Source organism: Cibotium barometz, chromosome 22, assembly GCF_041138505.1.
Source record: "Cibotium barometz isolate CiBa-2024 chromosome 22, ASM4113850v1, whole genome shotgun sequence".
NCBI lineage: Eukaryota > Viridiplantae > Streptophyta > Polypodiopsida > Cyatheales > Cibotiaceae > Cibotium > Cibotium barometz.
The window spans coordinates 52,668,700-52,684,680 of record NC_141067.1 but is presented as its reverse complement, the minus strand read 5'-3'; positions in this window follow the sequence as shown (position 1 = coordinate 52,684,680).

Genomic DNA, 15,981 nt, shown 5'->3' with positions numbered 1-15,981 from the left:
GATGTGAATATATGATATGTGATGTGAAGGAATCTGAAGTGATGAGATGGAAAATGATGTGATGGGATGAGTACACATATAACTGGAATGTGGAATAAACAATGTGGATTGATGAGGGATAATGTGGAAAAATGAGAGTTAATATAGAAACTGTATTTTGTGACTGTTTGTAAATGCTGTTTGTAAATGACTGTTTTATGTCAAGATTGCTGGGAAAGCATTGTGACCATCTTGTGATTAAGGTCGTGGAGACCTAACTGAAAAAGTTGCAACTGCTGACGGAGAGTCAATGAAGGACGTCTCGCGTAGCAAGGTCGGCCGAGGTCTTGACCAGCCTCGGTGCGATTAAAATGGTGAGCTTCCGGTACGGTGGATGAGGGGCCAAGGAAGCGGCCTATGAGTGAAGCGCTAGGTCACCTGCGAGCGAAGGATCCTAGAGGGTGCTGACCATACGGTGCTCGGGCTCTGGGTCGCCTAGAATACCCACGCGTGCGTCGAGGAAGATATTGGAACAGAGTTGGAGTTGTTTTCTGAAATCGGGCATGGATCTGGTTGATTGACCTTGCTGGTCTTCAATGGATGAGTCCATTGCTCTTTATATGGATCTGTTAGTTGATCTTGCTGATCTTCAACGAGAGTCCATCTTGATAAGTGATTATATTGCCGAGTATTATGGGCTAGGGATTAGGAAACGGCCCCTGAGTGGACAGGTGGTGAGCGTCCTAGTTGCCAATGATGCCATAGATACTCTGATGAAGGAATGATGGAAAAATTAAGAATCAACTGGATAAATTGGAAGATGGTGATCAGTGATACTATGGTTTTATTAAAGGATTGTTTTAAACTGGTTGAATCTGTGAAAACGCAATTTCATATTGGGTGTGTGAGTGGTGTGACTAGTTTTATTTTGCATGAACATCCGGCTAGGGGGCCTTGGAACTCTTTTCCTTGGTACCCGGGACAAAACCTAACCAAATTATTAATTGGATCCCATCACTACAGTGGTTGGGCGGTTGGCTAACCCATGGGACCGGATGGGGTTAGGCTGGACTGATGGATCCATAAATCGAGACTCAAACTTTTATTTTTACGATAGATAAAATAAATCCCGGACAGTAACTATTCTATGGATAGGAATCAACGGCTGTGCCTCTTGAATGGGAAAAAAAGCGTTGATCCCAATGATCCAAGTGCAAGTTTCTTCCTTGATCTGACCAAGTATCTTATAGATGTAATTGGATCAACTCAATCAGAAATGATCTTGACTACGTTAGAGTAAAAAGTTATCCTGGTGGAATCGCCCGTGCCTTCCGGTAAAGGAAGTTTTTTCGGGTTCGGTTTTGGAACAACCGACGGATTAGTCTCTTATCCGGATATCCGTGGGTGAGGCCCCGAATGTGGGACCTCTGTTCCGCGCGAGAAGTGCTACTTCCGCTAGTATCCCGAATCTGTTGCTCGGTGGGAACAGGGGGATCTTACAGTTGGTATTAGAGCATTTGGTTAATAAAGATCAACTGAGAAGACAAATATGTCAAAAATTTATCAAGAAACACAAAAAGGTTATAATTGTGTGATATAATTCATACAATTTGATATTCAAACTGAAATTCATAATTTGGTAATTGGTTCTTCAGATGGAAGTACCGCAATTATATAGAATCCCTGACTTGCTTGAGGCCTAGATATGATAGTATTTACCTTATAATTCCAAGGGCCGTGACTACCCGTATATACCGAGAGTATACTACAGCTCTTTACTGACAGTATATACGAGTAAATCTAAGACTTGAAATTATAAGTGTTAATGCTATCCAGATGATGATTTCGAATGTGATTGATATGATTTTTAATTCTGTTTGAGAATTGATGAATTGATTTGGATTCTGATTGAAAATGCTGATTGAAAAATGTTGATTTTAAAAATTAGTTGAAGTATAATGAAACCACAATGAGGGGGAATGGGACGAGTCCTTGTGATGATATTCATAACTAGAATGATGATAACGAATTCAGCAAATCACTATGAGATTAGTGGGTTGTGATTGCTACTGTTAATACTTGACCGGTAGATCAAGTTAAGGGATGTCAAATTGAGAACTTGCTTGACTGAAATTTCCGTGGAGGAATGTTCCGAAGGAAACTTTTCGGTCTAATGGACCATTATCATGTTAAAGATATGAATGATATAATCTGAATGAATTGTTATTTAATGATGAGTTCTATATAAGGGATATTTATCCCAGTGTTCTGTTGGGTTGACCAGAATATAAGGAACCCCAGAATAAAATTGGATCTTAAGAATAAGAGCTGTCCTCTACCTTGCGAGATGAGGACATCTCGCACTTTTTAAGTGGGGTAGAATGTAAGATTCCTCCCCAGCCTTTGAGGTATACAGGAGTAAGAATCTCCCTTTCTAATCTTATAATTATTCCCTCTCTAAAATAAAAGAAAGTTTCTGTTTAAAAAAAGGAAGACTCTTTTCCTAGAATACTTCTCAGGAGTCCCACCTGTTTTAAGGATTTAGAACAATGAGTTCAGAAGTGAGAATCGGTGTTTTGGATATCAAGGTTTTGGTTTTCATTCGAGTACGGCTCAAAAGAAGTTCTTTATCTCTTGGGGATTATAAGAAGTTATCCCCCAGATATTGTGACCCTTATATCTGAATTCAATATGAAAGTAGGTGACTTAGCCTACAAGCTTCTTTTATCTCCTCATCTCAAAATTCTTAATGCCTTCTATAGAAAAATGTGTCAAACACAAATCATGGAAAGACGGTAAAACTTCAGTGGCAAGTTACCGTTGGCTTCTAGGTTACGCTAGCTCCTTCCTTTATATAAGTCATAACTTTTACTTGTCGCTCACAGTAATCTTACTCCCATCAATCTCCTTTCTTTCTTAATCTCCTTCATGGCTTGGCAACAGGAATTAGTTTTATCCATGATGATTTCTCACCTTCAAGACGCAAGAGAGTCTGTGAAGAAAGATTTTATAGAACAGTATGAGCGCTCACTTTTCCCTCACTTGGGAACTTCTGTAGCGCAGACCAAATGGCAGACCTATCAAGACATAACTAGGGTAACACCCTGGGGTCAGCAGCACTTTCGTAATAATGTCCGCTTGGCCATGGTTATTGAAGCCTTGGGTTTGGGTCCCCGATACTACTGCGTCATGAGATCAAGGCATCTTGGGTTTTCTGAGCGGGTCTTCTTACTGGCGTGTTTTCTTCCTCATGAGAAGATATGCCTTTACCCCGTTTTTGGCTTGCCTCTCAGAGGCCCTTTTGTTAGATCACCTCATACCACTGAGATAGGTGCGGCAATAACCAGCACAATCATTTCCATAGATGAGTTACCCTATACTTGTGCAGCTTGTGAGGACTGCTTTTGTGACCATATGATGGACGGGCTTATGGAAGTGTAAAGAGTTCTTCTATCTTTACTGTATAAGTTCCGAGAATGAATAAAGTTTAAATCTTGTTCTTATTTTGAATCTTGCTCTCTTTAAGACTTTTCTTGGTGGTTAATCTTGATTAAAATTTTTCTCTAAGTCTCATATTCGTGCATCTTGCGAATTTATCACAAGTTGCGAGATGAGGATATCTTGCGTTTTTTAAGTGGGGTAGAATGTAAGATTCCTCCCCCAACCCCCTTTTTGATGTCTAGTATCTTCCCCTGTAATCAATCCCTCTTCAAAAATATAAAGACCTTGTTTCTAACTGTTTTAACCTAGAGAGAGAAAATATTCTAGAGAGAGAATATTCAGATTTTGAATATTTTTGGATAGAAAAATATCTCACATAATTAAGATGAATTCCCCTGAAACAGAAATTCAAAAAGAATTTTCAAATGTGCAATTGGAATCAATTGGAAATAGGTATAAAGAACCTTAGTCTAAGGGTCTAGATTTTCAGAAATCTTTAGACTATGGTCCAATTAAGGTTCCTATGGGCCAATAGCATCAATACATGTGTAGGGAGGAGATAAATCCAATTTGTAAAAAGAAGATACCCAAAAATGAGTAAATGCTCACATAAGGTGAAGAGTTGAAAATATACAAGGTTTATTAGCAAGAAACTATGAGCAATATTAAAAATATGAGATATTTTGGGTATCCAAAAATGAGTAAATGCTCACATAAGATGAAGAGTTGAAAATGTACAAGGTTTATTAATTTAAAAAAAACACATATGTAAGGAAGGGGAATTCTTTAAAGGAGGTGCATATTTCACATAAGATGAAGAGTTGAAAATGTACAAGGTTTATTAGTTAAAAAAAAACTATGACACATATGTAAGGAAGAGGAGTTCTTTAAAAGAGGTGCATATTTCACATAAGATGAAGAGTTGAAAATGTACAAGGTTTATTAGTAAAAAACTATGAGCAATATTAAAAATATGAGATATTTTGGGTATCCAAAAATGAGTAAATGCTCACATAAGATGAAGAGTTGAAAATGTACAAGGTTTATTAGTAAAAAAGAAACATATGTAAGGAAGGGGAGTTCTTTAAAGGAGGTGCATATTTCACATAAGATGAAGAGTTGAAAATGTACAAGGTTTATTAGTAAAAAAAAAAACTATGACACATATGTAAGGAAGGAGAGTTCTTTAAAGGAGGTGCATATTTCACATGCTTGAATGAGTTTTAAACTCATAAAAATTGAGATATTTCATCTCTCCTCTCTCCTCATTCAAGTCTAGTTCCAAAAAGTTAGCTTAACTGACCTAAAAATGGTCAAAAAGTGACCTAACTGACTTGGAAAATTCTAGAATCAGTTTGTTTGGTTAGGAGCTCAAATTTTCCTATAAATAGAAGCCTCCCCTTGTTGAAAAGAATATAATGTCTTATGCATTGTTACGCTACTCTACCTAAGCCAAGAACTGTGAATTCTTTAATAATTCACTAGTTTTTGATACTTCTCTCTTTCTTCAATCCCCATTGGTGGCTCCATCAACATACTAAACCAATTGATTGGTTGGGGGCCTCTACCGTGATCAAAGAATCAAGCAAATTATAAGATAAGTATAGTGAATTTTGATCTTTTCTATAATTTCTCAATGATTCTCTCTTCTCAACCCCTCTCAAGCTTGAGAAGCTTAATTGATATGGTTTTTGAAATGCTATTGAAGTTAATTAATTAATGATAGTAAAGAATTACATTAAATTCTATTTATATTTAATTCTAATGGTTTTTCTCTCTTTCTCACTTAAGAAATGGTCATACTCATGACCCTCTTCAATCCAAATGAAGCTTTTCATAAGGCTTTTCCTTAATCCAAGATTAAGCTATGCTTGAGGCCAAATTAATGACTTTTTTCTATGCTTTTAGTTTATGTATATTGATGATTCAATCCATTACGGATTGATGATCCAATTAGAGACCATTCTAATTATTTTCTTAATGATCCAATTAGAGACCATTATGGATTGATGATCCAATTAGAGACCATTCTAATTATTTTCTTAATGATCCAATTAGAGACCATTATGGATTGATGATCCAATTAGAGACCATTCTAATTATTTCTTTAATAATGAGCCTTATCCCTTAGAAAAAATTTGAGATTTATCAGTCATAGTAGCGGAGCTATGGCAAAATTTTTATGGAAATTACGCATAAAATAATTTCATTCAAAGCATAAAAAGAGGACTTCCTACCATATTCTAGGAACTATCATCCTAGATTAATTAAAAGAATATTATTATGCATGGAGATATGGATGTTTGCATGTAGATGTAGAGGTATGGATGTGAGTGTGAATGTGGAGGTAAATGTATGCATGGAGATGTGGATGTATGCATGTAGAAATAGATGTGTAGATGAGGATATAAATGGAGATGTGGATGGATGCATGTAGAAGTAGATGTATAGATGTAGATGTGAATGGAGATGTGAATGGAGATGTGGATGTATACATGTAGATGTAGATGTATAGATGTAGATGTGGATGTGGAGGTGGATGGATGTATGTAGATGTAGGTGTATAGATGTAGATGTGGATGTGGAGGTGGATGGATGCATGTAGAAGTATCTTATAGATGTAGATGTGAATGGAGATGTGGATGTATACATGTAGATGTAGATGTATAGATGTAGATGTGGATGTGGAGGTGGATGGATGCATGTAGATGTAGATGTGAATGGAGATGTGGATGTATGCATGTAGATGTAGGTGTATAGATGTAGATGTGGATGTAGAGGTGGATGTATGCATGTAGATGTAGATGTATAGATGTGGATGTGAATGTGGAGGTGGATGTATACATGTAGATGTAGATGTATGGAGGTGAATGAAAATGTGGATGTGGATGTATGCATAGAGATGTGGATGTATGCATGTAGATGTGAATGTACGCATATAGATGTGGATGTATGGATGTGAATGTGCATGTAGATGTGGATGTATGGATGTGGATTCATGAATGTGCATGTAGATGTGGATGTGAAAATAGATGTATGGATGTAGATGTGGATGTATGGATGTGAATGTGGATGTGGATGTAGATATATGTATGGATGTGAATATATGATATGTGATGTGAAGGAATCTGAAGTGATGAGATGGAAAATGATGTGATGGGATGAGTACACATATAACTGGAATGTGGAATAAAAAATGTGGATTGATGAGGGATAATGTGGAAAAATGAGAGTTAATATAGAAACTGTATTTTGTGACTGTTTGTAAATGCTGTTTGTAAATGACTGTTTTATGTCAAGATTGCTGGGAAAGCATTGTGACCATCTTGTGATTAAGGTCGTGGAGACCTAACTGAAAAAGTTGCAACTGCTGACGGAGAGTCAATGAATGACGTCTCGCGTAGCAAGGTCGGCCGAGGTCTTGACCAGCCTCGGTGCGATTAAAATGGTGAGCTTCCAGTACGGTGGATGAGGGGCCAAGGAAGCGGCCTATGAGTGAAGCGCTAGGTCACCTGCGAGCGAAGGATCCTAGAGGGTGCTGACCATACGGTGCTCGGGCTCTGGGTCGCCTAGGATACCCACGCGTGCGTCGAGGAAGATATTGGAACAGAGTTGGAGTTGTTTTCTGAAATCGGGCATGGATCTGGTTGATTGACCTTGCTGGTCTTCAATGGATGAGTCCATTGCTCTTTATATGGATTTGTTAGTTGATCTTGCTGATCTTCAACGAGAGTCCATCTTGATAAGTGATTATATTGCCGAGTATTATGGGCTAGGGATTAGGAAACGGCCCCTGAGTGGACAGGTGGTGAGCGTCCTAGTTGCCAATGATGCCATAGATACTCTGATGAAGGAATGATGGAAAAATTAAGAATCAACTGGATAAATTGGAAGATGGTGATCAGTGATACTATGGTTTTATTAAAGGATTGTTTTAAACTGGTTGAATCTGTGAAAACGCAATTTCATATTGGGTGTGTGAGTGGTGTGACTAGTTTTATTTTGCATGAACATCCGGCTAGGGGGCCTTGGAACTCTTTTCCTTGGTACCCGGGACAAAACCTAACCAAATTATTAATTGGATCCCATCACTATTAATTGGATCCCATCACTATTAATTATTAATTGGTTGGGCGGTTGGCTAACCCATGGGACCGGATGGGGTTAGGCTGGACTGATGGATCCATAAATCGAGACTCAAACTTTTATTTTTACGATAGATAAAATAAATCCCGGACAGTATCTATTCTATGGATAGGAATCAACGGCTGTGCCTCTTGAATGGGGAAAAAAGCGTTGATCCCAATGATCCAAGTGCAAGTTTCTTCCTTGATCTAACCAAGTATCTTATAGATGTAATTGGATCAACTCGATCAGAAATGATCTTGACTACGTTAGAGTAAAAAGTTATCCTGGTGGAATCGCCCGTGCCTTCCGGTAAAGGAAGTTTTTTCGGGTTCGGTTTTGGAACAACCGACGGATTAGTCTCTTATCCGGATATCCGTGGGTGAGACCCCGAATGTGGGACCTTTGTCCCGCGCGAGAAGTACTACTTCCGCTAGTATCCCGAATCTGTTGCTCGGTGGGAACAGGGGGATCTTACAGTTGGTATCAGAGCATTTGGTTAATAAAGATCAACTGAGAAGACAAATATGTCAAAAATTTATCAAGAAACACAAAAAGGTTATAATTGTGTGATATAATTCATACAATTTGATATTCAAACTGAAATTCATAATTTGGTAATTGGTTCTTCAAATGGAAGTACCGCAATTATATAGAATCCCTGACTTGCTTGAGGCCTAGACATGATAGTATTTACCTTATAATTCCAAGGGCCGTGACTACTCGTATATACCGAGAGTATACTGCAGCTCTTTACTGACAGTATATACGAGTAAATCTAAGACTTGAAATTATAAGTGTTAATGCTATCCAGATGATGATTTCGAATGTGATTGATATGATTTTTAATTCTGTTTGAGAATTGATGAATTGATTTGGATTCTGATTGAAAATGCTGATTGAAAAATGTTGATTTTAAAAATTAGTTGAAATATAATGAAACCACAATGAGGGGGAATGGGACGAGTCCTTGTGATGATATTCATAACTAGAATGATGATAACGAATTCAGCAAATCACTATGAGATTAGTGGGTTGTGCTGTCAGATTACTACTGTTAATACTTGACCGGTAGATCAAGTTAAGGGATGTCAAATTGAGAACTTGCTTGACTGAAATTTCCGTGGAGGAATGTTCCGAAGGAAACTTTTCGGTCTAATGGACCATTATCATGTTAAAGATATGAATGATATAATCTGAATGAATTGTTATTTAATGATGAGTTCTATATAAGGGATATTTATCCCAGTGTTCTGTTGGGTTGACCAGAATATAAGGAACCCCAGAATAAAATTGGATCTTAAGAATAAGAGCTGTCCTCTACCTTGCGAGATGAGGACATCTCGCACTTTTTAAGTGGGGTAGAATGTAAGATTCCTCCCCAGCCTTCGAGGTATACAGGAGTAAGAATCTCCCTTTCTGATCTTATAATTATTCCCTCTCTAAAATAAAAGAAAGTTTCTGTTTAAAAAAAGGAAGACCCTTTTTCTAGAATACTTCTCAGGAGTCCCACCTATTTTAAGGATTTAGAACAATGAGTTCAGAAGTGAGAATCGGTATTTTGGATATCAAGGTTTTGGTTTTCATTCGAGTACGGCTCAAAAGAAGTTCTTTATCTCTTGGGGAGTATAAGAAGTTATCCCCCAGATATTGTGACCCTTATATCTGAATTCAATATGAAAGTAGGTGACTTAGCCTACAAGCTTCTTTTATCTCCGCATCTCAAAATTCTTAATGCCTTCTATAGAAAAATGTGTCAAACACAAATCATGGAAATACGGTAAAACTTCAGTGGCAAGTTACCGTTGGCTTCTAGGTTACGCTAGCTCCTTCCTTTATATAAGTCATAACTTTTACTTGTCGCTCACAGTAATCTTACTCCCATCAATCTCCTTTCTTTCTTAATCTCCTTCATGGCTTGGCAACAGGAATTAGTTTTATCCATGATGATTTCTCACCTTCAAGACGCAAGAGAGTCTGTGAAGAAAGATTTTATAGAACAGTATGAGCGCTCACTTTTCCCTCACTTGGGAACTTCTGTAGCGCAGACCAAATGGCGGACCTATCAAGACATAACTAGGGTAACACCCTCGGGTCAGCAGCACTTTCGTAATAATGTCCGCTTGGCCATGGTTATTGAAGCCTTGGGTTTGGGTCCCCGATACTACTGCGTCATGAGATCAAGGCATCTTGGGTTTTCTGAGCGGGTCTTCTTACTGGCGTGTTTTCTTCCTCATGAGAAGATATGCCTTTACCCCGTTTTTGGCTTGCCTCTCAGAGGTCCTTTTGTTAGATCACCTCATACCACTGAGATAGGTGCGGCAATAACCAGCACAATCATTCTCATAGATGAGTTACCCTATACTTGTGTAGCTTGTGAGGTCTGCTTTTGTGACCATATGATGGACGGGCTTATGGAAGTGTAAAGAGTTCTTCTATCTTTACTGTATAAGTTCCGAGAATGAATAAAGTTTAAATCTTGTTCTTATTTTGAATCTTGCTCTCTTTAAGACTTTTCTTGGTGGTTAATCTTGATTTAAATTTTTCTCTAAGTCTCATATTCGTGCATCTTGCGAATTTATCACAAGTTGCGAGATGAGGACATCTCGCGTTTTTTAAGTGGGGTAGAATGTAAGATTCCTCCCCCAACCCCCTTTTTGATGTCTAGTATCTTCCCCTGTAATCAATCCCTCTTCAGAAATATAAAGACCTTGTTTCTAACTGTTTTAACCTAGAGAGAGAAAATATTCTAGAGAGAGAATATTCAGATTTTGAATATTTTTGGATAGAAAAATCTCATATAATTAAGATGAATTCCCCTGAAACAGAAATTCAAAAAGAATTTTCAAATGTGCAATTGGAATCAATTAGAAATAGGTATAAAGAACCTTAGTCTAAGGGTCTAGATTTTCAGAAATCTTTAGACTATGGTCCAATTAAGGTTCCTATGGGCCAATAGCATCAATACATGTGTAGGGAGGAGATAAATCCAATTTGTAAAAAGAAGATACCCAAAAATGAGTAAATACTCACATAAGGTGAAGAGTTGAAAATATACAAGGTTTATTAGTAAAAAACTATGAGCAATATTAAAAATATGAGATATTTTGGGTATCCAAAAATGAGTAAATGCTCACATAAGATGAAGAGTTGAAAATGTACAAGGTTTATTAATTTAAAAAAAAACACATATGTAAGGAAGGGGAATTCTTTAAAGGAGGTGCATATTTCACATAAGATGAAGAGTTGAAAATGTACAAGGTTTATTAGTAAAAAAAAAACTATGACACATATGTAAGGAAGAGGAGTTCTTTAAAAGAGGTGCATATTTCACATAAGATGAAGAGTTGAAAATGTACAAGGTTTATTAGTAAAAAACTATGAGCAATATTAAAAATATGAGATATTTTGGGTATCCAAAAATGAGTAAATGCTCACATAAGATGAAGAGTTGAAAATGTACAAGGTTTATTAGTAAAAAAGAAACATATGTAAGGAAGGGGAGTTCTTTAAAGGAGGTGCATATTTCACATAAGATGAAGAGTTGAAAATGTACAAGGTTTATTAGTAAAAAAAAAAAAACTATGACACATATGTAAGGAAGGAGAGTTCTTTAAAGGAGGTGCATATTTCACATGCTTGAATGAGTTTTAAACTCATAAAAATTGAGATATTTCATCTCTCCTCTCTCCTCATTCAAGTCTAGTTCCAAAAAGTTAGCTTAACTGACCTAAAAATGGTCAAAAAGTGACCTAACTGACTTGGAAAATTCTAGAATCAGTTTGTTTGGTTAGGAGCTCAAATTTTCCTATAAATAGAAGCCTCCCCTTGTTGAAAAGAATATAATGTCTTATGCATTGTTACTCTACTCTACCTAAGCCAAGAACTGTGAATTCTTTAATAATTCACTAGTTTTTGATACTTCTCTCTTTCTTCAATCCCCATTGGTGGCTCCATCAACATACTAAACCAATTGATTGGTTGGGGGCCTCTACCGTGATCAAAGAATCAAGCAAATTATAAGATAAGTATAGTGAATTTTGATCTTTTCTATAATTTCTCAATGATTCTCTCTTCTCAACCCCTCTCAAGCTTGAGAAGCTTAATTGATATGGTTTTTGAAATGCTATTGAAGTTAATTAATTAATGATAGTAAAGAATTACATTAAATTCTATTTATATTTAATTCTAATGGTTTTTCTCTCTTTCTCACTTAAGAAATGGTCATACTCATGACCCTCTTCAATCCAAATGAAGCTTTTCATAAGGCTTTTTCTTAATCCAAGATTAAGCTATGCTTGAGGCCAAATTAATGGCTTTTTTCTATGCTTTTAGTTTATGTATATTGATGATTCAATCCATTATGGATTGATGATCCAATTAGAGACCATTCTAATTATTTTCTTAATGATCCAATTAGAGACCATTATGGATTGATGATCCAATTAGAGACCATTCTAATTATTTTCTTAATGATCCAATTAGATACCATTATGGATTGATGATCCAATTAGAGACCATTCTAATTATTTCTTTAATAATGAGCCTTATCCCTTAGAAAAAATTTGAGATTTATCAGTCATAGTAGCGGAGCTATGGCAAAATTTTTATAGAAATTACGCATAAAATAATTTCATTCAAAGCATAAAAAGAGGACTTCCTACCATATTCTATGAACTATCATCCTAGATTAATTAAAAGAATATTATTATGCATGGAGATATGGATGTTTGCATGTAGATGTAGAGGTATGGATGTGAGTGTGAATGTGGACGTGGATGTATGCATGGAGATGTGGATGTATTCATGTAGAAATAGATATGTAGATGAGGATGTAAATGGAGATGTGGATGGATGCATGTAGAAGTAGATGTATAGATGTAGATGTGAATGGAGATGTGGATGTATACATGTAGATGTAGATGTATAGATGTAGATGTGGATGTGGAGGTGGATGGATGCATGTAGATGTAGGTGTATAGATGTAGATGTGGATGTGGAGGTGGATGGATGCATGTAGAAGTATCTTATAGATGTAGATGTGAATGGAGATGTGGATGTATACATGTAGATGTAGATGTATAGATGTAGATGTGGATGTGGAGGTGGATGGATGCATGTAGATGTAGATGTAAAGATGTAGATGTGAATGGAGATGTGGATGTATGCATGTAGATGTAGGTGTATAGATGTAGATGTGGATGTAGAGGTGGATGTATGCATGTAGATGTAGATGTATAGATGTGGATGTGAATGTGGAGGTGGATGTATGCATGTAGATGTAGATGTATGGAGGTGAATGTGAATGTGGATGTGGATGTATGCATAGAGATGTGGATGTATGCATGTAGATGTGAATGTACGCATATAGATGTGGATGTATGGATGTGAATGTGCATGTAGATGTGGATGTATGGATGTGGATGCATGAATGTCTTATGTGCTGGCAGATTAGGTAGGAACATGTGTGACATAAATGACCGCGTGTCCAGCTGGTCATAGTGTGTGGACATTAGCTAGGGTTAGTAGAGTGTGGACACAACTCATTGTGTGTTGTGTGGATTATGGATTAGTGCATTATGCTTTGTGTGAGGGTGGACATGGCTTCCCTCTATGGTTAGGGTTTGCAATATACATTAGGGTTTGCTCCTGTGTGTGTGTCTCCTCCCCCTCTACCGTTCTTTCAACAAGATCATCCCATTTCTCCACCATTCTTGATCTATTAAGGGATGAAACAAAGGTTCTCCTCATCACATTCTTGAAATATTCCCAAGTGGTGATCAATTAGCCATGAGCATTCAATTGCTGCCACCATGCATGGACATAACCTTCTAGATGCAAAGTAGAAAACAAGAACTTGGACCGATCACTACAAGGGATAATTTCAAAGTAAAGCTCCATCTTGTCAATACATTCTTCAAACTCCTCATTGGTTAAGCCTTCACCCTTGAACTTAGTAAAAGTTAACTTGTCCTTAAATCGCTTAAACTCATCTTTATCACCACCTCAACGATAAACATGCGGTCTATGCTCAAACGGTCTAACATGATTTCCCCCGAACCCATTGAAGTGATGAGGTCTACTATGATTAGGTTCCATCTCATTAAAATGATGACCGATCTCCTCAAAGTGATGACCACTCATGTGTGAAGGATGATGACCCATCTCATCAAAGTGATGACCACTCATGTGTGGATGATTCCGATTTCCATTCACTCTTGATTCATCCAAAACTATGTCTTTTATTTTGTCTATTCAACTGTTGATTCATCCAAAACTATGCCTTTACTTTTTTCCACATTTCTCCCTTGCATCATTGATGAAACCCCATTCATAGGACCATGCATAGTCATATCAGGCATACTTGTTCCACCTTGATGCATAATTGGCGGAGGAAGCTTGTCATTTCTAAGAATAGAACCATGATTCCCATCAATATGGTGCATACTAGCTTGAGGATTATGCAATGCATTTACATGTGAAGGTTCCACAAAATACCCATAAGCTTGTGGCCTAATTGGTGTGGAAAAGTATTAGGTGCATATGGATGCAACGTAGGTCCACCATAAGATTTTTTGCCTTCATCCACATCTTTCCTCAAGCTTGTGATCCCATTAACTTCTTGCTCGTACACTCAAACCTGTCCCACCATGAACTAAAATCTTTGGTCCATCCTTTCAATCATAGTGTTCATGAGATACGTCATGTTGTTCACGTTCATGTCTCTGCCTTCTTAAGGTATTTGTGGAACATTAGCCTCTTTATGCACCACTTCATTGATATTTCCACTAATTTATTCTTGCATTTCTCCTTGAGCATCCTAACTTGCTTCTTGCCATGCTTCCTATGTGCTCGCTTCATACTTAAGAGCTTCCTTGTAGTTCCCTTTTTTGGGTTTGGCTTTCCGCATCATCTTAATTGCTCAAAAGTCTTTTGAGAAAGGGTTCCCAAAATCCAAATTGAATGTTCCTTGGATCTATAGAGGGGTATTTCAATGCTCTATCCACTTATGTAGTTGCCTTTGACTTGGTCAACTTGTACTATTCTCTGTTTTGATTTTTTGCAGAAGTCAACTTTAACACAAATGTGGCCAAATCTTCATCAAATGGAAGGCGATTTTGAAAGTCTTTAGCATGATGAAATGCTTTAAGCTAGCCCTACACATCCATGTCAATGCCTTGACCAAATTTGATAGGCAACATTCCTCTGTTTAACCCCTTTGATAGCTCACAACTACTACCGTTTCATCAAGTCAATGTTGTCAAAATCAAGAACCCTTTGGTTTGTCAGGGAGCTAATGAAATGTACAATGCCCCCATATGCGCAAATCTCAAACTTCATTCATTGTTTTTGACTAGGCACCAGTTTTGCCTTGCGGCGGTGAGACTTGCCGGATGAAGTCATAATGGAGAAATCGAGAGATCCAAATGGAGCCCTTAGAGAGTAGAATAAAGCTATGTAAACCACTTGAAAATAGCCCCAACCCTCTTGGACTAAATTAGGTTTTAGCAACGCAGTAGAAAGCTTTTAAGATTGTCTCCAATTGCTATCCACACTTCCCCTTTGCATTGGCAATGTCTTGGATCCATTTAAAACCATGCACCACATAAATTTGCATCTTTGTGCATCTAAATTTAGCCCCAAGTGCCTTGTATATGTTCTTTTGCAAAAAAAATTGACAATGCCTCCTTTGTATTTGCAATGAAATCTCAATGTAAACTCAATTAAATTTCACTTGCAATACAATATCCACTACTTGCCAAATCTTTGCCCATCAAAATACATTCACTCAGAACACTTGGAGGTCGATGTAGTTCTTTGAAGATTGCCAATCTCCCGAGCAAGCTCTTCCAACCCCCTTACTCAATTTTAAATCCAAGAGCAAGGGCTTGTGCCAAGTCTTCACCACCATTGTACCTAATCCCTCACCGTACCACTTTACCATGGCACTCATGGCATGGTGAGTTCAAGGCACACTATCATTGGCCACTTTCCCTAATTGCCAAGGTACCCTCACCACATATCTAGCTTTCTAGTTATGCAAGAATCAAATGAAAGCCTAGAAATTGATGAGAGTGTAGATCACTTACAAATGGAACTTATAGATGCATACCAAACAATCAATCAATACAAGATTTTAATGGTGATGATGATGATTGCAAAGGGGATACTCAAAAGCATGTCTGCCCATATACAACTTCAATCACTTGCTCTCCACAATTCTCAAAACATGTGCCTCTTCACACAAGAGCATATGGCATGCCTTATATCACTTGCATCAAACATGATCAATGGCATACATATTCATCCCATAAGCTCATATGAAACCATAGCATGATTCATACATGTCATGTGACATATCATAGCATGGAAATGGCTATGAATGGCATCTAAAACTTTCCAATGACATGTAGTAGTGCATATAAGGATCTCAAT